General features: G+C 43.3%; 1 long non-coding RNA gene across 1 annotated transcript; it reads left to right on the top strand.

Annotated features, from left to right (window-relative positions):
- Window positions 1-22,209: 22,209 nt before the first annotated feature.
- LOC124699369 lies at window positions 22,210-23,154 on the top strand. Its single transcript, XR_007001366.1, has 4 exons — window positions 22,210-22,330; window positions 22,408-22,541; window positions 22,619-22,783; window positions 23,009-23,154. It is a non-coding gene; the product is annotated as an uncharacterized LOC124699369 (long non-coding RNA).
- Window positions 23,155-26,497: the final 3,343 nt, after the last annotated feature.

The following is a 26,497-nucleotide window of genomic DNA, read 5'->3' as shown; positions in this document are numbered from 1 at the left end:
AGTTTGAAACTCTCTTTCCTACGAACTTGGGGCTGTATGGCGAAAGTAAATGTGCTGATACCCAAGAAGCGCAAGCTTGGACCAAAAACCGTGGATTGTGTTCTTCTGGGATATGCATTTCATAGCATTGGCTACAGATTTTTGGTAGTAAAATTTGAGGTATCTGACATGCATGTTGGTACAATTATGGAGTCGAATGATGCGACTTTCTTTGAGGACATATTTCCCATGAAAGACAAGTCTAGCTCATCAATCAGGAGATACCTAGTTCATCAAGTCAGGAGTTAGCTACAATTCCTGAACCTACCATTGCGATAGAACACTATGATAATCCTGTGGAGGACGACAATGAAGCTCCCAAGAGGAGCAAGAGACAGAGGACTGCAAAGTCCTTTGGTCATGATTTCATTGTGTACCTCGTGGATGATACTCCCACTTCTATTTCAGAAGCCTATGCATCTCAGGATGTCGACTACTCGGAAGGAAGCTCGTCCGTAGCGAGATGGATTCCATCTTAGCCAATGGAACTTGGGAGGTTACTGATCGTCCTTATGGGTGCAAACCTGTAGGATGCAAATGGGTGTTCAAGAAAAAGCTTAGGCCCGATGGTACTACTGAAAAGTACAAGGCACGACTTGTGGCCAAGGGTTATACTCAGAAAGAAGGCGAAGACTTCTTTGATACATACTCACCTGTAGCTCGACTGACCACTATTCGAGTACTACTTTCCTTGGCTGCCTCACATGGTCTTCTCGTCCATCAAATGGATGTTAAGACAGCTTTCCAAAATGGAGAGCTCGATGAGGAAATTTATATGGAGCAGCCTGATGGATTTGTAGTAGATGGTCAAGAAGAACAGGTGTGTAAGTTGTTGAAGTCTTTGTATGGGCTTAAGCAAGCGCCTAAGCAGTGGCATGAAAAGTTTGAAAGAACTTTAACCGCTGAAGGCTTTGCTGTAAACGAAGCTTACAAGTGTGTATACTATCGCCATGGTGGGGGCGAGGGAGTTATTCTCTGTCTCTATGTCGATGACATATTGATATTTGGGACCAACCTTACTGTGATTAAGGAGGTCAAGGAGTTCCTATATCGTTGTTTTGAGATGAAGGACTTGGGAGTAGCTGATGTGATCTTAAACATCAAGCTGCTGAAGGATGACGATGGTGGGATTACATTGCTTCATTCCCACTATGTGGAAAAGATCCTGAGTCGCTTCGGGTATAGCGACTGCAAATCTTCTCCAACGCCTTATGATCCTGGTGTGATAATTCGTAAGAATAAAAGAATTGCTAGAGATCAATTGCGATATTCGCAGATCATTGGCTCGCTTATGTATTTAGCCAGCGCCACGAGGCCCGACATCTCCTTTGCTTGTAAGTAAACTCAGCCGTTTTGTGTCTAGACCTGGAGATGTTCATTGGCATGCTCTTGAGAGAGTTTTGCGCTATTTGAAAGGCACCTGCGAGTTATGGCATTCACTATACTCGGGTATCCAAGGGTACTTGAGGGTTATAGTGATGCAAATTGGATATCTGATGCTGATGAGACTAAGGCCACAAGTGGTTATTTGTTTACACTTGGAGGTGGCGCTGTTTCCTGGAAGTCTTGCAAGCAGACCATCATTACGAGGTCAACTATGGAAGCAGAACTCACAACATTAGACACAACCACTGTTGAAGCAGAGTGGCTTCGTGAGCTCTTGATGGAGTTACCTGTGGTTGAGAAACCAATACCCGCTATTCCTATGAACTATGATAATCAAACTGTGATCGTCAAAGTAAACAGTTCTAAGGATAATATGAAGTCATCAAGGCATGTGAAGAGGAGACTGAAAACTGTCAGGAAAATGAGAAACCCCGGAGTTATAGCGTTGGATTATATCCATACATCTAGAAACCTGGCAGACCCCTTCACAAAGGGACTATCACGAAATGTGATAGAAAATGCATCGAGGGAGATGGGTATGAGACCCACACTATGAGCTGCCCATGGTGGTAACCCACTCTATGTGATTGGAGATCCTGTGAATTAGAGCTGGGAGACAAGCTGTTGGTCAGCTGGGAGGAGAGTATATATCCCTATAGCAATTTTACCACTCCGTAAGATGCAATACTCTCCTAATCTGCATGGCAGGTTGATAATTATGTTAATGTGTCCTAAGTGGCTTATTTTAGCAGAGATGTTGTCCTGCAGAACATCTCTTGAAGAACACACATATATGAGTCTGATTGTTAAACGTCGCAATCTATGAGAGTTGGGTGCTCTCTAGTAAACTCATGAAAGGTCTTGGAGTATGACGTATAAGCTCCAAACCGCGAGGAAGCCTCGCGGCAGCCTAGTATCGGTCTAGGCTTTGTATGAAGCTAGTGCGCAGAAAACTTGTAGTTCAAGGCATAGTCCACTATCCAAATTGCAATCTAGTGTAATATGAAACTTTAAGTGGAAGTTCAACTTAACAGTCTCCAAGACATACTGGTATATAAAACAATTTTCTGGAAAACTTATTGATGAGATGTGCCAATGAGAGTTTGTGGGGGATTGCTGGAATTTTGGGCATTTAGCCTTTGGCCCATGGCCTATTATCAAATTCTGAAACTCACATGGCCCATTCCAAAAATCAGTGGCAGCACTAGTAGGGGATAAAGTTTAGTCCCACATTGCTAGTTGGAAGAGAGTTGGAGTGGTATATAAGGTGGGTTGTTCTAGTCCTAGTAAGTGAGTGAGAAGAGAGAGAGCCCTCGCGCACTCCTCCTCCTCCGCCGCCAGCCTCGCCACGCCTCGCCTCGTCACGTCACGACGCGGCGGGAATCTCGCCGAGCCGAGCTTATCTTTTGCTGTTTGGGAAATTAATTGTGTAATCAATTATGAGTCATTAACGGACGTTAACACGTCCGTTTTCGTTCCGGTTTTTTTGGATCGTGAACTCGTACGTGGGCTGCGTCCCACGACCTTCCCGAACCGCACTACATAAGCGCGGACGTCAACCCTAGAATGTACTAGACGCATACGCGACTACCTGTTTCCAGTTCATTGCGCCGCCGCCTTCATCTTCCTCATCCCGTCTGTCGGCGTGCACCGACTGCCGGGACAGTAGGCCTCCGGAACCCTGCCTCTCATGAACCTGTACGGGTGAGGGGCAATCAGGTTTTTGGGGAGCGCTCAGACGCGACTACTTGCATCACGACGTCGTCATCGGACGACGAGTTCCTCCACAACGACAACTTCTTCCCGGACCTCAGCGACTTCTTCGACAACCTCAACATGGGTGACAATGACGCTGCTGCGAAGTACGTGATCTTGTCGTTTCTCTTTCAGTTTCTGTTTGAGTTCCTTCTTCTAGTTTCTGTGGTAGATGCGATCAGTTTATCTTATTTAGATGTGATCTGTTCATCTATCTTACTAGTCTGCATGATTACTTTATTTGTTGTTTTCATAGTCATGATTTATCAATTACTTGTACGGATTATTTTATATGGATATTTGCTTATATATTCAACAATGGGCATCTCCAAGATTATGATCTTCCTACTTTTGGTCCTCTACTTCTACCTCATCATATCATGTTACTCATCTTAAACAAAGAAATATTTTCATCTCCATGATATTCCAGTGACTACAAAATGGTAATTCTCCAATGATATGATAATTTCTACCAAGTTGGAAACTATAATAATTATTGGGAAAACAATTTATTCAAGAACTAACATATATAAAATAGAAGCACTCTTTTTATTTTATTTTAATGTAGGAAGAGCTTTAATGATATATTAAGTAACAGTAAAATAGGTCGACACAGCGACTTGAGAGCGATAATCGTTGGATCCCCGCTAATGGATGTTTCTAATTGATCGGTCGTCAAACGTCACCCAGGGAAATTTTCTTACCCGCGACCACACGTATCATAGCCCCCAACGTCACCGGGCTATGCTTGCCAAGCAGGGTTGGAGGCTCCTCACGAAGCCGGACTCTCTATGTGCACGTATCATGAAGGCGAAGTATTTCCCTGATTGCTACATTCTTGAAGCACAGTGCAAAGATGGTATTTCGTACGCTTTGCGGAGTATACTGAAAGGAATCGAGGTTCTGTGGCAAGGTGTTATCAAGAGAGCCGGTGATGGCGCCTTGATTGATATGTGGCAGGACCCTTGGCTACCAAGGTCCTGGAGTCGGCGACAAATCATTGTTCGGGGTCAGAAAGTGATCTCCAAAGTGAGTGAACTATTGGATCCTACCACTGGCACTTGGGATGTGGCTCTTGTGTGTGATACCTTCTGTGACCAAGATGCAAGCACTATTCTAGCATTAACTGTGTATGAGGATATGGAGGATGATTGGGCGTGGCATTTGATTAAAAAGGAATTTTCAGTGTCAAGTCTGCATATAAGCTACAGAGACAGTTGACTGATATTCAATTGGGATAACATGAGAGTTCAAATTCTATGAAAGTTCTAAACTAGAAAGAAATATGGCATGCAGAATGCACAACAAACGTTCGACAATTTTTATGACGCATTGCACATAATAGTTTGCCGTTCCGTTTGAATTTGCAGCAACGAGGTATGGAAATTGACCCTATTTGCCCACTATGCAATCGCCTTGAATGAGGATGGGTGTCACTTGTTTTTGAGGTGCAAAACTGTCAAGCCTTTGTGGCGAAGCTTAGGCCTGGAAAAGATTCGCAAGAACCTAGTAAAATGCAGTAGCCCTAGAGATGTTATCTCTCGAATTCTACAGCTTAGAAAGGACCTGAAGCCGTGAATCTTGGCCTTGCTTTGGTGGCGATGGAAAGACAGGAACAAGGTAGTTGCAGGTGAAAAGGACAATACAGAAGTGAACCTGCTTCGACTGATCACTTAAACTGTAGATGATTTTCAGCAATTGCACTAACGAGCGAGTGAAACAATCAAAGCATAAACACACCTGGACGGTCCCTTCAGAGGATGAGCTTTTGTCCAGTCAATCGAAAGGGAGGGTGGGGCTTTATTCTGCGCAACACTAACGGTGAAGCAGTGGGTGCAGGTGCTGGAGCTTTGCAATATGTGTATGATGCCCTTTAGGCTGAAGCTGATGGGTGTCTTGCTGGCCTTCAATGGTCAAGTTCATGGGGTATAAGCAAATCCAAGTGGAGACCGATTCCCAAAAGCTGGTTCAAGCCATCGCAACTAATGTTCTTCCGTTAAATTAAGTTTCATGCTACTCTCAACTTTTCTAGTTTTTCCATTACGTATTGCCCAAAGGCGTGTAATAATGTTGCGGACACTTTAGCGACGTATGGAGCAAACTTAGGCCATCAATCCCCAGCCGTTTGACCGGATGGTGCGCCTGAATTTGTTCATGTTTTAGTGGCCAGCAATCTATCTGTATCCACCAGTTAATGGAAGTTCATGTTCCATCTCAAAAAAAAAACGTTACCGGGCTTCTACTCTCGAGACTGATCTCGTTAACCTGTCGTCAATCGGGCCAAATCGAGCTGAGAAATAGAGAGGCCAGCTTGTGCATCCCTTCCATCTGCCGCTGGCACTTCTGCGCCACCATGACCAGGATGCACGACGCCCTCCCCTGTTTCCTCGCGAAGAAAGATGAGAAGGGGCTGTGGGCTAAGGGAGCAAACACTGGCGCGTCGGCCGCCCACATGGATGGGCCATCTGTTCGGCGGCAGTGCCCACCACGATGAGCCATCTGTACGGCGGTGGCTTCATCTGGCCAGGCAGCGGCCACGCTTTGACATTCCCTCGATGCCGACTGTGATCTTTACTGCAGGTAATATTCGGATAGGGATTTGGTGCACATGGGCACCAGTGCTCCCTCCACTTTCAGATTTTTAATTCTTTAAAAATCTCACACTTCTATTTCTCCAAAAATTATAGCATTAAGTATGTAGATAGATATGTACATGAGGAGTCTACGCAAAAAAAGTCCCGGTAAAAATACTTTAAATTTTGAGAAATACAAAATAAACAAATTTCTGACAAAAAGACATACTATTTTAATACTATTGTACTACCATTTGCTGTCACAAATTTTTTTTTATATTTCCCAAAATATAACGTATTTTTTAACGGAAATTTTTTGCATACACACATATTATACATATTTATTTATATATTTAACACCATAATTTTTAGAGACACAGAAGTATGAGGTTTTAAAATTTTCAAAAATATAAAATCGAAGGGAGCACTGGTGCCCATATGTCAAAAATACTTTCAAGGCTAAATAGTAAATATTAATAACGGTGATGCTTCGACGCCCAGAAAAAATCCAGTTGTTCAAAGTGCAGCTACAAGTATGACGTGTGTTACAAAACCACTCAATAAAAATAGATCAAACAAATAATAAGAACACGATTTTTTACGTGAAAAATCCAAACAGGAAAAATCACGAAACGCACGACGGTGCTTTCACTATAATTGGAGGAGTATTACAATACACGAGAGGATATACCCTCTATGTGCTATCAATATGGTGTATCTCACTCTCATCTATTCTATGACTACCTTGGATTATATATAGGGGCAAACAACTCTTTTTTTTGGCGGACACAAAATAGAGTTGTAGATGTGCTACGTCTAGCACGGTTGGCACGCCGTAGTCATTTAGGACTCCTTCCATAGTACAACAGGTAAATAGATTTCGGGTCATATTCAACAATCTTCACCTTGAGCTGAAATCCCTTCCAACATTCATCATATATAGCATTCAACTCCTCAACTAAAGTCATCACAAGTAAACCTTGTGCCTTGAAACGTCCATATGACTAATAAACTTCTCATGAAGTCAAATTAAGCAAATCAATCTTGGGTCGTCCAAAAAACAACACAGCTATCAACAAAGCAGACAAACGAATATGGGTCTTCCATAAAATCCAAAAGTTCGAGTCTGTGCCACTGACCTTAACAAAAAAAAACTGCTCAATCATCAAATGTCATAAGTCATCATATGTCTTGTTGTGCTTGAACGAGCGCATAGCTCATAGTGCAACATCTTGGTGTACATAACATTGTGAAGAATTCATCCCATGAAATCTGAACGTGCTACAAACCAGAGAGCACAAACATCGGCAAACATACTCATGCAAGAGCATCTGGTACGAAGGGCATATTGTACACCAAAAACTGCCGATCTGTAATGGCTAATGAAAATCCATGACATGGTCAAAAAATGTCTCCGTAGAACAATTGTCGGATGAAGGAACCTCAACATGCAATGGAGCTTCAACCCTGCAATAGACCCCTCTTGAAAGAGCATAGACAACTGAATTGCACTGAAACTTACATTACTAAATGTTGTAGTATCTAGAAGAAACAATCTCCTTCTTGCACCTCAAATAATCCTCATCATGAACGAACTTGAGTAACAAAGCAAAACCTTCACATACATAACAGCAAAAACTCTTGAGAGCAAAGAGTATAATGTTGGCTACCAACAGACATAAAAATTACCTCCTCCATATTTTTATTTTCTGATAACTAAATTGTGTTCTTCATATAATTGCATCAACATAATATCTGAACTTGCATCCATCATATCTCCTGGCAGGCTACAATTCACCAAAAACTCCACCTTAAACTGAAAACTATAAAATGATGATCATACCAGCGGCAAAACATCAAACATAGGTGGAGCGGAATTCTTTTCTTTTCTCCTCATCAGTCCAAACAACAATATGCTTATTTCCGAAACATAAACGGCTTGCGCCAACAAACATCTGCATCTTAACTTGCCATAGAGAAAACCTGTGTCACCATCCAACAGCGAAATATCCAACTTCATGGTAGCCATGAGTAGATTAATCTGTGGTGTAAAGTAGTACAAGTCCAACAGATTGTAGACATAAAATAGATAGCACCTGATTTATCTTGAAGCGTGGACTTAGGAAAAACGGAGAGTCAGAAAGAAATCTGAACTAGTACTCCTGGGACTTCACGTCAAACAACAGAAGCACGGCAGATTGGTTTTGATACCTTGGGACTTGATCGTCTCTTAACCGGCTGATGGAAATTGTCTAAGATGGAATCGATCCCCAAGGCGCTGCATAGGGAAACGACAGCAACGGAAGAGTCCCCTGTCTTCAGCAGATCGATACGAAAGCAAACTTGAGTACAACAGCACGAAAACTGATTGGAACGTTAGGAAGAAAAGTGCAGTCAGGTGAAAAACTCAACCTAAGATCGCTAGAGAACGGCGCACTAGACGCCGACGAGGAACTGTGTCAATCTTCAGATCCGATCTCACTGCAAATCACAACCGTGGCTTTACCCTGATGAAGCTGCTTGATGCTGCACGACGCAGAGATTGATCCAAACGACGCGGTGTTGCCCCAGCATAAAGGAGGAATATGGGCCAGCCAATCGATCTTGAAAACTTGTGCTCTGATACCACTTGTTATTAAACCGCGCAATAAAAGTAGATCAAACAAATAACAAGAACACGATTTTTTACGTGAAAAACCTAAACGGAAAAACCACGAAATGCATGGCGACGCTTTCACTATAATTGGAGTAGTATTATAATACACGAGAGGACATACCCTCTACGTGCTATCAATATTGTGTATCTCTCTCTCATCTATTTTATGACTACCTTGAACTATATATAGGAGCAAACAACTCTCTTTCTTAGCGGACACGAAATAGAGTTGTAGATGTGCTACTGCTAGCACTACTAGGAAAAGGCTTATTGCCGGCGCACCAAAATTGGTTATTGCCGGTGCACCAGCGCCCGCCGGTGGGAACATGCCGGTGGTAATGGCTTACCGCCGGCGCACCAGTAGGTGCGCCGGCAGTAACTCGAGTTATCCCTGGTGCACCTGCCTAGTGCGCCGGCGGTAAGTTATACACGAAAACAAAAAAAATTCAAATCTAGATCTAGATCTAGATCTCGTGAGCTGCGGTTGTGGTGTCATTTTTGTGCCAGTGTAGTAGGCCGTGGTTGTGGTCTTGTTCTTGTCGCTGCGCCGGTGTATGAGGAGGAGGAGTGGGAGGCTGGAGGTGGAGGAGGCCGGAGGAGGTTGTGGCCATGCGGAGGAGGTTGAGGCCGGAGGAGACCATGCGGAGGAGGCCGGAGGAGGTGGACGACGCCGGAGAGGAGGTTGAGGCAGGTGGAGGAGGCCGGAGGAGGTTGAGGCCGGAGGAGGCCATGTGGAGGAGGTGGACGACGCCGGAGGAGGTCGACGGTGCAGCAGTTGGTGGAGTAGTTGGTGGAGTCCATCTGAGGAGGAAGAGGAGAAAAAGAGAAGGAAGAGGGGAAAGTGAGGAGAGTGGGCTGGTTTGCATTATATATAGGAGAAGTTACCGCCGGGGCACCAAATATGGTTGTGCGCCGGCAATATTTTTTCCTTTTTTTTCATCGAAATCTAAAACCTAGAAAAAGTCCTGTTTCTATTTCGAATTTGTTGAATCCATTTTTTATCGTAATGACCAAAGGTCGTTTAATTCGAATAGGAAATTTCGCGTAGATAAATTTTGATATAAAAAAGTTTTTCATCGGAGGTCGTATGCAACCAGAAATCCCGTTTTACCGAAAGATGATGCCATTTTGCATAATATATCGAAATTCATTTTTCCAAATTTTCGTTGAAGCTAGATTACATAATACATGGACAGTTCAAAGGATTTTATTTTTTGAATTTTCTATCATTTTCTTTTATTTTTTTCAAAACTGAAAAGGCCGGCCGGGCTCAAACTTTTTTATCTGCTCTGGTCCTCTTCGAACTTTATCGCCGCCGCATCTTTCTTGCTTGTGCGCCGGCAGTAAGACACCTTCGCCGGCGCGGCGACATATAGGTGCGCCGGCACTATTTGCCACCGGCGCATGGATTTGCTGGTGCGCCGGTAGTGCTATTTTCATCTATCGGCCGTTTCCTAGTAGTGTAGCACGGTTGGCACACCGTAGTCCTTTAGGACTCCTTCCATACTACAACAGGTAAATAGATTTCGGGTCATATTCAACAACGTGCTAAGTGTGAGATTTCTTTATGCACATGAGGCGCATGTACATGTGAAGGTATATGACAATTCTGATCAACTAAATCATTTTTGGTAGAAATGTCCTAATTATCCTATGCAACATACTATAGTGCAGTTTCCTTGACTGCAGATAAAACCCAAAGCCGGCGTGCATTGCCGCGCCCATGACAAAATAATTCAGTTGTCGCGCCCGTCTGTTTTGGCAATAAAATCATACTGTGAGACGAGGTTGTGCTGTTAGACCATGGGGAGCTAAAACTTAATCAGATAGTTTGTTCTGTATGTCAAGGGTTCAAAATGATTTTGCAACTTTACTGCATCAGAAATCTAACTTAAATTTTGGTTCTGCTTGTTAAACAACGTGTTACGCACGTTGTATAGAACTTAGAGTCCGTATCCAATACCTGATGTAATCCTCCTATATATACACATGAAATAAATGAAACTCGGTTATCCGAGTAGACCTAATTCTACCTGATCTTACACTGCTCAGTGTCTCTAGGTTGCAAGATATGACCATTTGGTTGGCTTCCAAAACCAAAGTAGCAGATGTGAAAATTGATCACACGAATGAGCATCAATGACCTTGAAGAGATTTCGGTGTGCTCGATTGGGCCGTTTCTTTTTTTAGTTTATTGTGGGTGGTAGCATCCTATGCTAGATTATTAGGAAATTTCCGCGTGAGTTTAATTACCGAAATCAACATTACAGATGCACAAGCATACTTAACCATACACATCAGACTAAGCACATGCATCAGATCTGAACATGGAACAAGTAGCAGTGCAAGGTAGAAGAGGAAAAGCACGTACATCGCGACCGGGAAGGTCGCACCAGCAGCAGCACCACCACCACCATGGGTATTGTTGATGTCGCCCATGGTGTAGTTGGATCTGTCGATGAAGCAGCCGGATCGTCGAGGAAGAAGACGAACAGCAGCGAGCAGTCGCGCCGAGACGCTCCCCAAAAACCTTATCGCCCGTCTCCCGGTGCAGGATCTCAACGGACGGAGTTTCGGAGGCCTGCTCTCCCGGATGGCTGTGCACGCAGACGCCGGGATGGGGAAGACTAGAGAGTAGCACAGCAAAAGGAACTTCGCGAGAGAGATGGACTAGAGAGTTCTGAGAACTGTGTATTTCTCTAGATCTGATCTGTCTCCTTGTATAGCCTGGGAAGCCGACCCGACCCGACCGCGTTGACACGCGTAGGAAGCCAGGGACATGCGGCGAACATGCACATGCAGGTTGACACGTACCCAACACAGTTGGTGCACCAAGCAAAAAGTTTAGGCTTCCTTGAGTGTGTCTCGAACTCGAACTCGAGTCACGAAACGCGACGTGCGTGCGTGACGAGGCGAGGCGGGCGGGCGGAGGAGGAGTGCGCGAGGGCTCTTTCTATTCTCACTCACTTGGAATGACTAGAACAGCAGCCCTTATATACCACTCCAACTCTCTCCCAACTAGCAATGTGGGACTAAACTTTGTCCCCCAAGGCTGTCCCAAGCTGCCAACGTGATGGGCCTTGAGATTTCGGGAATTGTAAACTATATGGGTTGCCTTACTGGGCTGCAGCCCATCTACATTCAACAATCCCCTACCAGATCTCATATGCACATCAGATGGCACATTAGTTCCATTCACTGTTTGATATACCTGCACTTCGGTGGAGACTGTTAAGTTGAACTTCCACTTAGGCAAGGTGCTACGCTTGACTACAACTGAACAATGGACTATGCCTTGAATTGTCAGTCTTTGTGCAGCAAGTTTCGCTCAATGCCGGCACGGTACTAGGCTGCCATAGCCTTCCCCTCGGGTGGAGCTTATAAGTCATACTCCTCGGCCTTTCATGAGCTTACTAGAGATTCACCCAAATCTCCCACACTATGACCAGTAGTGTCACTCATATAGGTGTGTTCTTCAAAGATCGCCATGTAGGACAGCGTCTTCGCTCATCAAGAGCCGCTCAGAACACATTAAGTCATTGTCAACCTGCCTTACAGTAGCTATGAGAGAATTGCATCTGCAGCGGAGTGGGAGTATTAAATTTTCTCTCAACTCAGTTACTCCGGTTTGTTTTCCCAGGTCCTACTTCACGGAATTTCCGATCACATAGGTTGGCTTACCCCCTCGGCAACTCAAGTGGGTCTCAAACCCATCTCCCTCGATGCAAGGTCTATCATATTTCTTGATAGTCCTTTTGTGAAAGGATCTGCCAGATTTTTAGCACTTTGGACATAATCCAATGCTATCACTCCGGAGTTCTTCAGTTTTCTGACAGACTTCAATCTCCTCTTGATATGTTTGGAACTTTTCATATTATCCTTAGAACTTTTCACTTTGACAATCACAGTTTGATTATCACAGTTCATGAGGATGGCCGGTATTGGTTTTTCAACCATAGGCAAGTCCATCAAGAGCTCACGAAGCCATTCCGCTTCGACGGTAGGCTGTATCTAATGCTCGTAAGTTCTGCTTCCATAGTTGACCTCGTTAAGATGGTGCGCTTGCAAGACTTCCAGGAAACAGCGCCACCACCAAGAGTGAAAACATATCCACTTGTGGCCTTCATTTTAGCATCGAAATCCAATTGGAATCACTATACCCTTCAAGTCCTCTTGGATACCCGGTATAATGAATTCCATAACTCATGGTTCCCTTTAGATAGCGCATCACTCTCTCAAGAGCATGCCAATGATCATCTCCCGGGTTGGCCACAAACCGGCTAAGTTTGCATACGACAAACGAGATATCAGGCCTCGTAGCGCAAGCTAAATACATGAGTGAACCAATGATTTGAGAGAATCTCAATTGATCTTTAGTTGCCTTTTCATTCTTTCGAAGCAAGACACTAGGATCATAAGGTGTGAGAGAACATTTGCAATCAGCATAACCAAATCTGCTCAACACCTTCTCAACATAATGAGATTGCACAAGTGTAATCCCATTATTCTCATCTCTCAATAACTTGATGTTCAATATAACATCAGCTTCTCCAAGATCTTTCATCTCGAAACACTGAGATAGGAAGGTTTTTACCTCCTCAATCACTTTGAGACTTGTCCCAAAAATTAGTATGTCATCCACATACAAGCATAGGACAACTCCCTCACCCCCACCATGGCGGTAGTACACACATTTGTCGGCTTCATTAACAACAAAGCCCACAGATGTCAAAGTTCTTTCAAACTTCTCATGCCATTGTTTGGGTGCTTGTTTAAGGCCATACAAAGATTTCTTTAACTTACACACCGTTCTATCTTGACCTTGTAGTACAAAACCATCAGGTTGTTCCATGTAAATTTCCTCGTCCAACTCTCCATTTAGGAAAGCCGTCTTAACGTCCATTTGATGAACGAGAAGACCGTATGAGGCAGCCAATGACAGTAGTACTCGAATTGTGGTCAATCTTGCTACAGGTGAGTAGGTATCGAAGAAATCTTCGCCTTCCTTTTGGGTATAGCCTTTGGCTACAAGCCGAGCTTTGTACTTCTCAATAGTACCATCAGCTCGAAGCTTCTTCTTAAATACCCATTTACATCCTACAGGTTTGCACCCATAAGGACGCTCAGTTAACTCCCAAGTTCCATTAGCCAAGATGGAATCCATCTCGCTTTGAACCGCTTCCTTCCAGTAGTCTGCATCAGGAGATGCGAGAGCTTCTAAAACAGTAGTGGGAGTATCATCCACAAGATACACAATGAAATCATTACCAAAAGACTTCGCAGTCCTTTGTCTCTTACTCCTTGTGGGAGCTTCATTGTCATCTTCATCAGAATCTGAACTCTCATCATCAGATTCCTCATCAGACTCCATAGGAGTTTCATGTATTGGATCAGATTCCCAACTAGACATGCTATGCATATCTCTCATAGGAAATATATCCTCAAAGAATGTAGCATCTCTTGATTCAAAGATGGTGCCAACATTCATGTCATCCACTCCAGATTTCATCACAAGAAATCTATAAGCAATGCTATGGGCAGCATAGCCAAGAAAGACACAGTCCACGGTTTTTGGTCCAAGCTTTCGCTTTTTGGTGATTGGCAAATTCACTTTAGCCAAACAACCCCAAGTTCGTAGGTAGGAGAGTGTTGGTCTTTTCTTTTCCCATTCCTCATATGGGGTAATCTCTTTATTCTTGGTTGGAACACGATTTAGGACATGACACGAAGTCAATATAGCCTCCCCCCACCATTCCTTGGATAAACCCGAAACATTTAACATGGCATTAACCAAATCTGTTAGAGTACGGTTTTTCCTTTCCGCAATCCCATTGGATTGTGGGGAATTGGGAGGCGTCCTCTCACGGATTATACCATGTTCCGCACAGAATAAATTGAACTCATTAGAAAAGTACTCTCCACCACGATCGGACCGAACCTTTTTTATCTTTCTTTCAAGTTGATTCTCAACTTCAGCCTTATAGATTTTAAAGAAATCAAGAGCCTCATCTTTAGTTTTGAGGAGATACACATAACAGTACCTAGTGGAATCATCAATCAAAGTCATGAAATATTTCTTTCCACCTTTTGTCAACTCACCATTCATCTCACATAGATCTGAATGTATGAGCTCTAGTGGTGCCAAGTTTCTTTCCTTCGCAGGCTTGTGAGGCTTGCGAGGCTGCTTTGCTTGCACACAAGCATGGCACTTAGAGCCTTTGACAAAGGTGAATTTCGGAATTAAACTCATATCAGCAAGCCGCGTCATACAACCGAAATTAACATGACAAAGTCGTGAATGCCAAACATTAGTTTCATTAACATTAGTGCTTACATGGTTCACAACATTATCACAGAAGTCTTCTAGAGAGAAGCGCAACATTCCCTCACACTCATATCCCTTTCCAACAAAAGTTCCATACTTAGACAGTACAACTTTATTGGACTCAAACACCAACTTAAACCCATCTTTCATAAGACGGGAGCCACTAACGAGATTCTTCTTGATGGAAGGGACATGCAGCATGTTCTTCAGTTGCACGATCTTTCCCGAAGTAAACTTCAGATCTACCGTGCCAACACCACGAACAGTAGCATGTAACCCATTCCCCATCATTACTGAGGAACCTCGGGCCTGATAAGAGGTAAACATGGAGATGTCAGCACACACATGAACATTAGCACCTGTATCAACCCACCATTCCGTGGGCTGAAACACCGAAAGAACAGTAGGTAACATATTACCATACCATGTAGTTCCTTCCTCTGTGTTGCCAATGATCATGCTGACAGAATTTGAGTTCTGTCCAGCCTGATATTTCTTTCCTTTGCGTTGTGGACAATGATTGGCCCAATATCCAGTCTCGCCACACACCCAGCAAGGATCTTTCTTCTCCGTTTTCCCTTTCTTCTTGAAGTTGGTAGTCTGGGAGACTCCCTTATTCTTTCCCTTGGACTTGTGGGCATTTTTCTGTACCATATTGGCAGCAGAACGTCCCTCGGTTCCTCCGAGTGTGTTTGTCTTTTGCCCTCGCCTTCTCCTCAACATCCGGAGAGCCCATGATATTCTCAACGGAAAACTCATGCCTCCGATGTTTCGAGGAAGTGGCAAAGTTCCTCCATGAAGGGGGAAGCTTAGCGACAATGCATCCCGCGACAAACTTGTCCGGTAGCACACACTTGAGGAGCTCAAGTTCCTTTGCCATGATCCGTATCTCATGAGCCTCGTTCTACTACGGATCGGTTCTCAACCATTCACGTAGTCATTGAACTCGCTCCATAGCATACGAGTTCACCTCCGGCATCGGCAGCACCAAACTTAGCGTCCGAGTGCATCCCACGAGTTCCTTCCCATTTCGTATGTGCAGATAAGCATCAACCAACTTGTCTCCAAGCACACTTAGGACGACACCCACAAAGATTACGGTGGCATCCCCGAACGCTTTATCCTCTTCAGGAGTAAGCGGACCTCTGGGAGTACCTTCCGCAACACGGTGCACGCCCATAGAAGTGAGCCACAAGAGGGTCTTACTTTGCCATCTCTTGAAATGAGAACCCGTAAATGGGCTCGGTTTAAGCGCAGCAGCAAAACCAGACGGTGAAAATTGCCTAAGCACATAAGGTTTTTGGATTGTTAGATTATTAGGCAATTTCCGTGTGAGTTTAATTACCGAAATCAACATTACAGATGCACAAGCATACTTAACCATACACATCAGACTAAGCACATGCATCAGATCTGAACATGGAACAAGTAGCAGTGCAAGGTAGAAGAGGAAAAGCACGTACATCGCGACCGGAAAGGTCGCACCAGCAGCAGCACCACCACCACCATGGGTATTGTTGATGTCGCCCATGGTGTAGTCGGATCTGTCGATGAAGCAGCCGGATCGTCGAGGAAGAAGACGAACAGCAGCGAGCAGTCGCGCCGAGACGCTCCCCAAAAACCTTATCGCCCGTCTCCCGGTGCGGGATCTCAACGGACGGAGTTTCGGAGGCCTGCTCTCCCGGATGGCCGTGCACGCGACGCCGGGATGGGGAAGACTAGAGAGTAGCACAGCAAAAGGAACTTCGCGAGAGAGATGGACTAGAGAGTTCCGAGAACCGTGTATTTCTCTAGATCCTGATCTGTCTCCTTGTATAGCCTGGGAAGCCGACCCGACCCGACCGCGTAGGAAGCCAGGGACACGCGGCGAACATGCACATGCAGGTTGACACGTACCCAACACAGTTGGTGCACCAAGCAAAAAGTTTAGGCTTCCTTGAGTGTGTCTCGAACTCGAACTCGAGTCACGAAACGCGACGTGCGTGCGTGGCGAGGCGGGGCGGGCGGAGGAGGAGTGCGCGAGGGCTCTTTCTATTCTCACTCACTTGGAATGACTAGAACAGCAGCCCTTATATACCACTCCAACTCTCTCCCAACTAGCAATGTGGGACTAAACTTTGTCCCCCAAGGCTGTCCCAAGCTGCCAACGTGATGGGCCTTGAGATTTCATGAATTGTAAACTATATGGGCTGTCTTACTGGGCTGCAGCCCATCTACATTCAACATCCTATGATCCAGTTCGCAAAGAGGCTCTGATCTGCAATTTAAAGGCGAGGAAGAAAAGCATGTTTTGAAAGGAGAAGATCCACTAAATATGGTAGCAGTTCACCCATTTGAGTATACTGTTTTTTATGTATTATGTGCTCTCGTGTCAATAGCTGTAGCCTGCAAGTACTTTCAATACCATGTTATTACTTCCGAAGAACTGACCTTCTAAACCGGTTATCTATTACATGCTATCTCTTACGTTTTTATGGCCGATATATTACTTCTCCTTGTTCTGTTGCACATAATGCTCTGTTTTTGAGTGTTCGTAGTCCATGTGTCGCATAGGCTATACCTCACCAGCATAAAATGCCTAAACGTTCTCAAGTACATGATTAGGGAGTAGATGATTCTTTTGGATCAACATTTTTCTAGCAGGTTTCAACACAGCCTGATGTATCTACATAGCACCAGGAGAAGAACACTTTCAAAAAAGGTACACCATATACCTTCACTAATTTTTGTGTGCCTGAACTAGCAAGTATAAATGACAAGCATGGGGTTTCCGGATCTCATTAGGGCAATAATATTTCCAAAAGATAAGTTACATATTACTGCTACCTTGCCCAATTTATTGTGTGCATGATTTTCCTGGATGCCTGGAAAAAATTGCACTTGTACTAGCAACTATCAAACCAGCATGTGGTTTCTAGATCCTGGACACAAAAGTCAAAGCTTTACATCTCTGAAATCACAAAGCTGAAGCTTCCTATATCTGGAAAGAAAAAAGCCCTCTGTTATGTGTTGCTCCCAAGGCCAAGGATCTCATGCCTATAGTGCCGTGCTTAATGTTGCCGAGAGTTCCACCAGGGAGCGGATCAAGGCACTAAAGCTTATGAATTAACATTGTTCTTCTTTAGAAAAATTCTGGTCTGTAATAACTTAGTTAATGTTCTTTTGCTGGAACAAGCTCAGCATTATTCAGGATGTCCGTTTGGTTTCCATCTAATGTGTTATTTTGGATGTTGATTACAAATTTGGGAACTTGATCAGTCAAATACTGGATGATAATTTGCCATAATATTGTTGTTGTTGATGCTGAGTTACTGTGGCTGGCCCTTGCTTTTAGATGCCAACAGGTTTGATTTGGTTATTCTTTTATAATTGCTTAAAGCACAAACTACAAGCAAGTCCATCCTTCCATTGCACTGGCAAAGCATCACCCATTAGGTTACAAGCATCTCAATTTACCATTGAATCGACATAGCATCAATTATTCACTGCTGAAATATATCAGATAACTTGCTGCATGTCCAAGAGCAACAAAAAGACACAAACACACACCTACATGTGCTTTTTATTTGCCTCCATCTTCACCATTATTTTTCGAGATCTATAAATTCAGCATTTTTCTCACCAAGCATTTGTTTCAGGCGTACCTCATCTTGCATTTTGTTAGCATCTTCTTCACCAACCTCATCAGCTAACGCATTGTCATCTTTCAAGCACAATGCCGCTCCCTATAAGAACAAGCATGGCCTGAATACATGCTCTCAGGACATGGTGGAAAAAAGATATCCAAATGTAGCTTCATGCTTGGAGCCACGTATTTCCCAATAGAACCCTAATTAAAAAAAATTGGAGCTACAATGGATATAGTGGGGATGTCGTGTACAATAGCTCCTTCCAGTATTCCTTGCACAGTCGTGTGTCGAAGCGCCAATCCTATACTTCACATCATGTAATTCAAACATTTCAAATTTGCTCAGACTTTTTAACATATAATTTTTAGAATAGTTCTTTTGTTATTTCACTATATGGACAGGTGATACGTCTCCGACGTATCGATAATTTATTATGCTCCATGCCACATTATTGATGATATCTACATGTTTTATGCACACTTTATGTCATATTAATGCATTTTCCGGAACTAACCTATTGACGAGATGCCGAAGGGCCAGTTCCTGTTTTCTGCTGTTTTTGGTTTCAGAAATCCTAGTAAGGAAATATTCTCGGAATCGGACGAAATCAACGCCCAGGTTCCTATTTTGCCCGGAAGCATCCAGAACACCCGAGAACCGCCAGAGAGGGGGCACAGGCCCACCAGACCATAGGCCGGCGCGGCCTGGGGGTGGCCCGCGCCCCCCTATGGTGTCGTCGCCCCGTTGACCTTCTGACGCCGCCTCTTCGCCTATATAAAGCCCCTCGACCTAAAACCTCGAGACGGAAAAACCACGGTACGAGAAACCTTCCAGAGCCGCCGCCATCGCGAAGCCAAGATCTGGGGGACATGAGTCTCTGTTCCGGCACGCCGCCGGGACGGGGAAGTGCCCCCGGAAGGCTCCTCCATCGACACCACCGCCATCTCCATCAACGCTGCTGTCTCCCATGAGGAGGGAGTAGTTCTCCATCGAGGCTCGGGGCTGTACCCGTAGCTATGTGGTTAATCTCTCTCCTATGTACTTCAATACAATGATCTCATGAGCTGCTTTACATGATTGAGATCCATATGATGAGCTTTGTATCGCTACTAGTTGTGTGCTACTCATGTGATGTTATTAAAGTAGTCTATTCCTCCCGCATGGTGTAAAGGTGACTAGTGTGTGCACCGTGTGGTTCTTGTCGTAGGCTATGATCATGATCTCTTGTAGATTGTGGAGTTAATTATCATTATGATAGTATTGATGTGATCTATTCCTCCTTCATAGTGTAATGTGGACAGTGTGTGCGCTATGTTAGTTCTTGGTTTATTTTGCAATGATCTATTATGCTCTAAGGTTATTTAAATATGAACATTGAATTGTGGAGCTTGTTAACTCCGGCATTGAGGGTTCGTGTAATCCTACACAATGTGTTCATCATCCAACAAAAGAGTGTATGTAACACATATGAGAAAGAGTTATTTATTATGTGATCAATGTTGAGAGTGTCCACTAGTGAAAGTATGATCCCTAGGCCTTGTTCCTAAATACTGATATCGCTGCTTGTTTACTGTTTTACTGCGTTACTACTGCTGCGTTACTACTGCTTGTTTACTGTCCTGGGCAAAGCACTTTTCTGGTGCCATTGCTACTGCTTATATATATGCATACCACCTGTATTTCACTATCTCTTCGCCGAACTAGTGCACCTATTAGGTGTGTTGGGGACACAAGAGACTTCTTGCTTTGTGGTTGCAGGGTTGCATGAGAGGGATATCTTTGACCTCTTCCTCCCTGAGTTCGATAAACCTTGGGTGATCCACTTAAGGGAAAACTTGCTGCTGTTCTACAAACCTCTGCTCTTGGAGGCCCAACACTGTCTACAGGAAAAGGAGGGGGCGTAGACATCAACAGGCGCGGCAAAGTGAGCCGCCATGATCTAATAAACTTTGCAATGTTTCCATTGGCATGAACAACACTTGCTTAAGGTCGACCCCAACTTCTCCATTGCCCATCTCTCTCATTTACTCTTCATAGTTTATTTTTTATTTTTATTAAAACTTATAAACTAATTACTATGTAATAATAAGTTAAGTTATTTTACAATTTAATAAGGAAATAAAGGTATTTGCAAACTGAGTTTTACTTGAGAGCATATGGAGCACACCATAAAATTTAAAACCATTAACTTTTAAGTCTAACTCGATCTCCTCCTATGCATTGGAATTTTATATATGAATGGAACTTAATGGGTAGCAAATGCATATAACGACCAGTAGCTTGCATTTTAAATAGATGGACACATAAAGATGGTTCTTATCTCTTCCTCTTTCATTATAGTTGCAAGCATTAAAGGTGAATTTAGCCACAATTTTTTTAGTAGAGTCACCAAATAAAGATAAATAATCTAATGAGCTTATGGTCATCTATTTCTTTTACATCATCATGATCTCTCATAGATTAGACGAACTTATATCACATAGAGTATCATCATCAATAGTATAAGAACGGATGTTTACAGGAACTTGTGTGTTACCATTGTTGGGACTTGGAGATGGGTAGCTACTACATTCTTCCTCCGCTTGTTCTTCTACATCCTCTTCTTGGGGTTGCATGGGCATCCACAAGCTTATGTTTTTGTCATCCTCCTTCTTTTGTTCTTCTTTGGCACTTTTAAAATTATTTTTTGCATTCAAAATATTAGTACACAAGGGAATCTTCTAACTTAGTTGTCTAGCATATCTTTCATATATTTGCGAGACACCCGAGAAATCTCCATACCATCTTTCCTTATCTATTATTTTTATGGTTTTAATTTTATATTCAAGGTACCGAAAGTAAACTAGTAATGCAAGCAAGAATAGAAGTCTAGTGCTACGCTCCTCGGTAATGGCGCCAGAAAAGTGTCTTGATAACCCCCAAGTGCAGGGGATCACCGTTGTACAATTCGATAAGTATTTAAGTATCGAACCCACGAGGACCTGAAGGTAGACTACCTATTCTCTAAAACCCTTTAACCCACTTATATGGTCTTCTATGCAAATGTATGATCTATAGTGTGTTTGTGTGAGAGAGAAGAGGTTTTTACTATTAAACTACAAGTGCTAAAAATAAAATAAAATGCGTAAAACTAATACAATAAAAATAAAGTGCAGTAAAGTAAAGTGAGATGAAGTGAAGTAAGTGTTCTGGCAAATTGTTATTTCATTCGTGTAGTTGTCACAACCAATGAAGTTTAGTATAGTCTTTTTAGTGTTTCTTTTAGAGAGGAGCTATAGATTGGTGCATCCATAAACATGAGCAAATACATCACTAGTGATTGATCCCAAGGCCAATTATGAAAAAACAAGGGAACTATTAAACCATAAGTCCAACCACCGCTGTAAGTTTAAAGGTCCCATAGTAATACCCTCTTTGATTAACCATGAATTAATACAACATGTATCTCTAAGACTTGGTATTCAGTTTCTGTTAAACTCCGGCTATCCCTCATCCTATCAACATGCAACGGTGATAACCTTATGCATCTCCAACATATGTGTGCATTCATTGAGTAACAGTAAAATGGGTCCAGCTAGGAGCCACCACAGCGCTAGACGATCTTAACCGTACGATTTAAGTATCTAATGGTAGACATCTCATGACTATTACCGAAGTATCGCTTAGTTGTGCATTATGTTGTTTTTCCCGTTGAATAGGCCAGCTTTCGTGGCTGGGCTGTTACTGCCCACATCGACCTAGGCCCTTGCTGGTTGTTTGGACCCCAAAACTGTCTAACGGGCCGACTTGTTTGCTCATGCGGTTGATTACTCCTAGCGGCGACGGCGACGGCGGCGTGCGGCACGAATCAGCCATCTTCCTCCCTCTTCTTTGCCTCACAGACATTTCGTGTTCTTTGTTTCAAGAATTGCGGATTCACTGGGGGCTGGATTCAGTCTGGGGGCATTAGGTTTTGCGGCCTCTCGATGTGCGCTTCTCCACCTTGATCTCTATCATTATCCAAACAGTTTGGATCTTTGTGTTTAATTTTTTCTTGATCTGTAGGCAGAAGAAGCATGATCTGGGATTAGACGTATGCATCAACTAGGCTCAGGCCTCATGGCGCTCCATGCTTCCGTGAGAAGCTGATGTAGCTGAGGCACCAATTCTAGTCGATCTGCCGGCCTCGCCACAACGAGGTAATGCACCAATCACATCTTTAATGTTCGTGTGGAATATTGAGGCGTGTCTCATTCTGATGGTGGATTGGTTCCAGTTGGGTCTGACAGGAGAAGTTTGTGGCAAACATGAGGCTGCTCCGCAGCTGTAGAGCCGTACACATGAGACTATATGAGAGATGTTCGAGCTCTGGCGTGCCACTGCAATGACCGTTTATTGATAGGAATCCCTCTAAAGACCATATGCTGATCTTCTTTGACAAGTTAGTGTTGCTACTCTCTTTGGAATTTAGTTGCACCACTAGAGGATACTGGATTACTGGATATGTACGCATTAGATGAAACGTAGCTAGAAGATAAGTTATTTGGCCGTACATAGAAAAACGATGGCTCCCAGCTTGGGAGTTGCATAAGCATTTGGAGTATCATGTATTTTGCTTGCTCGAACATTAACTATGGCAGTATCATTCATGTTTTGATGTATTTAGACTGCAGTCTCACGCTGCCATCCAAGACGGCTGCATCGCTTCTTCCCTATGCTGTCCAAGAGGTGCGAGGAGGATCGAGCAGGAAGACCCACTGAAATTGACAACGAGCAGCATTGTGCCCCGATCAAATTATCGACTCTAAGAACCTGAACAAAGACACAAAGTACGTCCATCCTGTCTCATTCACCTCCTTCCCTTTGCTTTGGATTTTCTGCTATCAAATGTCTTTCCATCGATCCAGCTTCAGTGATGTTTATGATAAAGTTTTAATATGACTTGTTTGGTGTGAGCAGTTTTACATAGGTGAAGTCTGTGAAGATAGGAGAAAAGGCTTAAAACGAAGAAGGATGAGGCAGCTAGCCCATATAGATGTAGTGAGTCTTAACTCATTGTTCATTATCGTGGAACTTTTGTTTACATGCCTATTCTTGCTATTGATGTGGTTCTATGTATGCCCAACTGACAAACACTTTCAGATGGAGCTCATAAGAGCGAGAAGAGCCAAAGAAGAAAGGTGACACTAATAAGAACCCGTATTTTTTTTTTACGAATACTTCTACTGAACACAAGAAAGTGCTTGCTTCTCAAATGATGAAACAATATAGCCTGCCTGCTGCGGAGAAAACATATGCTGCCTTTTTCACTTTATTAGATCATGCCGTAAAAAGTATCGAATTCATAATCATAAAATTCTCACAATTATCTATTATCCTTGTCCTATTGTCATGTAGATGGTATATGGGGTGGGAATCATCACAGTATTTTGCAGGAGCTACGGCGATCTCAAAACAAACCACCGTCTGTTACAGTAAGTCCTTCCATAATCCCAATTGTATATGATCATATTCAGAATAAGCATTTGCTCATGTCATCATGTAAATTGTTCATAAGCTAATTTTGTGCAGTAAATCTTAGTAAATGTAACAATGAATATTGATTAGTGTGACTCTTCCAATTAGCATAGCTACTCACGTCAGCTATCGCGTTGGCTGATAAGTGATAAATTCCGCATAGAACATGTGTACTAGGAACCAATGCCCAAAATTCTTCCTTCTGCGAGAGTTGTATTTTTTATATTGCTTGCAGCCTGATATTATTTCCTAATTACCATGGGATCAACTCAAACACTTTGTTTATTATTGATTCTTTTCTTCCTATTTTTACTCCAGCAACTTTTATATAACAAAATTGCTTCCCTCCATATGTGGTAGTGGTGGAAAAGAAGCGCATGCTAAAGAGGAAGCTGTCAAGACATGATTATGGCGTGGGAAATTTATATTGAGGTAAGCACTTGATTTCTGACCCATTGCACAGTGTCTCACCAGTAATGAAGTCATGTTTGTCAACCCAGTAAATAATCATATTGATAAGTGGGTTCTCTTTTATTTAGTGGTCTATCTCTGCTTCGCCTAATTGGGCGGGGGGGGGGGTCTATATACCAGGCAACATTTTGAATTTTAAATCGTGAGGTACACAAGGCAGCTCACATACACATGAGTGACCAAAATTTACATTGCCATTTAATGAATTGATATATGAACCTAATTTTCCAGCACACCAAATTTTGCTTTTCATTTACTCCATGATAGGAAAACTAGCCCAATTCATCCCCGCCATGTCTTCTCATTTGGTTTGGATTTTCTTTCTCCCCACTTGGCCCGTGGAAGAATTTCCATGACGTGGTCGAACGACAAAGTGAAGGAAGGATCGATTGGACGGATTGGGCGATACTGAACTGAACAGGTAATTTTTTGGAGGGATGAATCAGGATTGGTCTGACATGGATCGAGTGATTGTACAGGATCAACCCAATCCATGTCTGGAATAGTTCCTCGTTTGGATTCAATCCGTAGAAAATGAACAAGGCATTATGGGGATAGTTTCCTCTGCTGCCACTGCCGCTTCTTAGGATGATTGTTATGTGGAGGGTTTTCGTTCCTGTCAGTGTCAGAATTGGGCCGCTCTGGGGGGGGGGGGGCGACATGTCCTAGTTGGAACGGTCGCGGAGAGGTGGGGTGGTAGTTGATGAGCATTATGCCACCGGCTTGCCACGGATGCGTCGTTTACGGATTCATCATCCTAGCTCCGATGCTTTTTTTTATCGCGGCTAGCAAACCGCCTTCGAGTTGACGACCTGGCTTGGGAAGCCATTTTTGTGCAGTGCTATGGCAATGCTCTGAGGTAGAAACAACCCGCCGACGGATGATCTTGCACATTGTTGATGTTTCATGGCCTTATGCATTAATAGTTCTGCATGGGCCACATCCACTGGTAATTTATCGCGAGCCAGGAGAATGCGAAGATCTTGAAGGCAGACGTGTCGAACTTGGATCGAGTCGATGGTGAAGGCATGGTGAATGGAAAATAAATAGTTCAACTTACATGAAAAGGGGATTACACCAGCGGCATCGACGGCGCCAGCACCGGCGGCCGAGGATCCAACATATTCCATTATCCAACAACCACTTCTAATATCACTCTCATAAGGTTCTACTCCATCCATCTGGGTTTATAAGACGTTTAGGGTTTTTTGAAGATTCACTCACTTTTTATGTGTATATAGTTTATTTTTAGTGTGTGGATTCATTCTTTTTAGTTTGTATCTAGTCAATTTGAAAAATATCCACAATATCTTGCAGTAAATATCTACAATATCTTACATTACTGCACGGAGGAAGTAGGTACTTAGATTAGATGGCCACTGGCCTTTCCCAATTCCCTTCCTCTCGCAATCACTATGTTGCTACACTTCGGTAACTCTATCTTTATCCTATTCCTTTTTTCTTCTGGTCTTGGTTAGTCATCCCATGTGAGCTGAAACTAAAGGCCCATTTGGTAGCCTGGAGGCCCCTTGGCTCGCATCAGGTCAGTAATTTTTGGTCCGTTTGGTTGCCTGGGCTCCTGCACATTATTGCATTGCACGGTTTTTAAAGCACCATCGGGCCACGCGTTCGGCAGTTTCTACTAGGCATGTCCCGTTCTCTTCACTACTCCACACACCATCTCTTCGAATCAACACAACCATAGTCCGAATCAAAATAAGTTGTACATGAAAAGATGCATGCCGATGATATGAATCAATTCTGACAATGAGTTTTGAGTTTCGTCAGTCGTAAATCGTCATTTTGTGTATGATGTTATGAGGGAATTTTGCACAATTCACTGAACACGCTTAACCGTTTGAAATTTCCTTTGAGCAGTAGGTTCACCTCACCATTCCACATGATTTTCGTGTTGAAAGGTTTTTGTTTCGGTGGACATTGACAGATAGATAAATGACTCGCTAGTATATTGTAATTTGTACATATGTGTGGGTATATTTTGGAGTACTGTTGGTCAACTTCTCACTTGCCATCTTCATGAACGGCAATGTGGTGATGATAGAGAAGTGAGAGGTGATAATCCATGGTGGTGGTGGCATGGTGATGTTCGTCTTCGTGGTCGGCGATGTGGTGATGCTTGTGATCGGCGGTGTCATGGTGGTATTCG

Source organism: Lolium rigidum, chromosome 3, assembly GCF_022539505.1.
Source record: "Lolium rigidum isolate FL_2022 chromosome 3, APGP_CSIRO_Lrig_0.1, whole genome shotgun sequence".
In the NCBI taxonomy this organism is placed as follows: domain Eukaryota; kingdom Viridiplantae; phylum Streptophyta; class Magnoliopsida; order Poales; family Poaceae; genus Lolium; species Lolium rigidum.
The sequence above is the reverse complement of the archived record's forward strand: the minus strand, read 5'-3'. Positions and strand labels throughout refer to the sequence as shown.